The sequence below is a fragment of the Cinclus cinclus genome, chromosome 2 (assembly GCF_963662255.1).
Source record: "Cinclus cinclus chromosome 2, bCinCin1.1, whole genome shotgun sequence".
Lineage (NCBI taxonomy): Eukaryota > Metazoa > Chordata > Aves > Passeriformes > Cinclidae > Cinclus > Cinclus cinclus.
The window spans coordinates 56,256,819-56,259,512 of NC_085047.1; positions in this window are offsets into that span (position 1 = coordinate 56,256,819).

A 2,694-nucleotide genomic window follows, 5' to 3' on the forward strand; every position below is an offset into this window, starting at 1 on the left:
GGAGGAGGAGAAGGCGGTGCCTGACAGGGCGGGCAGAAAGAGGGGAGGTGGTGGCAGCCTCGCCTCGCCCTCCGCCCCCTGCCTGCCCCGGCGTGGCCGGGCGGGCTCCTGCTGTGGGCTCGGTTGCCGAGGGGCCCGGCCGTGCCCCGGGGTTGTGGCACTGGCCTCGGGACGGAGACCCTCGGGGGCCCGCCAGCCTCGGGCTTGGCTCCTGTGCATGGAGGAGCCCTGGGCTGACGCGCTGCTGGCGCTGCGCTTCCCGGGGGCACGGCTGGCACAAGCGGTTCGGCTCTACCCGTGCAGTGCCAGCATTTCCCTGGTTGCCATTTTAATGTGGGGTGCTTTGCGGAAAGAAAAGGTTTGGGCCTTACGTTCGTGAAGAAAATCCCCAAAATGCTGTATAGGCAGCGTGGAAGTGAAATTCACCAGTTATTGAACCCTTGGGGAAGGGTACGAGACGCGCCGGGGAAAGTGGAGTTGTGACCTTCCCCCTTTGTCTCCGGTGCAGTGGGGTAAGAACTCCGTGAACTCAGCACACCGTCCCAGTAGGGTGCTCTCCAGTGAAACTGTGTGATGCATATATTCGAATTTACACTCGTGATATGTTTGTAGTCCGCTCCAAGAAGTTAATTTTGGGGACTCATCTGGATAGAGTTGATTTCCTGGCAAGAGCTTGGCAGAGTAGTGCTTCTGTCACTCTCTGAGAGACGCCAGGCAAGCAAAATGCAGTCCTTCAATTCTCTGCTCTGCCGCTGACTTAGTCAAAATCTGGTCTTCCTCCCTAGAGCATTAGATGGCACCAAGACTGAATTGTCCTTATGCTTTGTACCTCATCATCGACGTCCTTTAAAATTGTTGACCTAAAATGACTAGCAGAAAAACTAACTCAACCCGCTTCATCCCATCATTCTCAGATATTTAAAGATCTACAGATAATTTAAGGATATTTTTCCTAATGAAGATATAAAATTCACAAATCAAGTAATAGTAATTTTATATGCTCTCAAGATAAAACAGCTGATAGCACAGCTTGCACCCAAGTCTGTAAATAGCCCAGATATCCCAAGAATTGGATCTAACTACCTTAAAATTCAACAGAGGTTGACCGAATTATTTGCAGATATTTCACTGAAGTAGAAAACGTCATGGACTCTAAGGAAGACAAAATGCAGAGATTTACCTTGGCAATTTCTGACTATGGTATGACTCTGGAGGTTTTACTTCAGTAGGAACTTTCATTAAAAGTATTTGAGCATTCTTCATGAAAACGATAAAGTACTTTAATAAAGATATCATAAGCTCCAGTTTCCCACACTACTACTATGGATTTTTAATTTTTTTTCCTTACAAGTGGGACTTCATTGTCTCACTCCCAGATTGAGAAAAGCAGCAGGTGATACCTCTACTCCCATTTCAAAGGGAATCTGTGCAGGCACACTGTGTATTCAGGACAATATTTAGTATGCAAAGGCTGTAGTTCAGAGTTTTGCTTTGCTTTGTTCTCCTTAATGACATCTTCCGATATTCCTCACAGGGAGATGGGTATGCAAAAGACAGTCAAGGCTAAAGCATGGCATCTTATTATCTGTGTCAACGTACATCTAACTCTTTCCCCAGGCAGCATACACTCTTATCTTTCCAGATCAAATATACTCTGTCTGCCTCTTGAATCGTGTTTACAAACCATGGCGGCTGACTGCAGCTGGATTAGAGCAGCACCCTTCTGTGTTGCCAGCTCTGACCTTTTTATTAATGACAATTTAGGATATGAGGATTATTTCTATTAGAGACCAAAGTAAGGATAAAGCATGAGGAGAACCTCCCAACTTCCTGTCTGTGCTTTGCTTCTATGTGCTTTCAGGCTGTGGTTTTGCAGGCAGCTGAGCTGTCAGATGGCTCCATTCCTCCAAACGGAAATCATGTCTCACCTCTTCCTTCCCTTGTCCTTCATCATCCACCTCATGTCACCTCTTCATACATCCCTCCTTTCACAGGCACTTCCACCCAGTGCCTGTGCTAGATGTATGTCCCATGCATATCTATGTTTTTCTGCATTCATTTTCTGCTGGGTTGGCGAGTTACATCAGTTCAGAGAGATATCAAGACCAGCACCAGCATGAACAGTGGGCCTGCAAGACTAAGAAAGAGGAGGGAAGGGGAAGCGGGGAGGAAGGTCTCCATAGACCGTCTGCATAGATCCAAGTTACTTCTTGTAAATCAGCCCATCACACCTCTCAAAAACTACAGCGTTGTTTTTTCTCAGACAAGTAGGTTTACATCCAGAGGACTTTCTCATTCTCTCTCGTTTCTTTCTTTCTTTCTCTTTTTCTTTCTTTCCTTTTCTTTCACATACAAGTCTTCATTTCCTTCAGTCTCCTGTCTCATTCATGTATTGGATATAGACACCCCTCCCAGGAAGAGATGACCTACACTGTTTAGATCTGTGTGTGTCCTTGAGCACATGCTTTCCATTGTTTCAGCTGACACAAAAAGGGGGCAACACATTGATTCCTTGTTTACCCTGAGTGGAAAATAGCTATTACATCTATCAGGACTGGAAGCTGTTTTCTCTTTCTGATGTCCCTCATATAATGTCACTATGCTTCAAGCAGTACCTCTGCTTACCATCTACAGTTCAAAATCAGCCTATATGCTCTCTCTTACACCAGGGTTATTAATTTCTAATGCCTATAC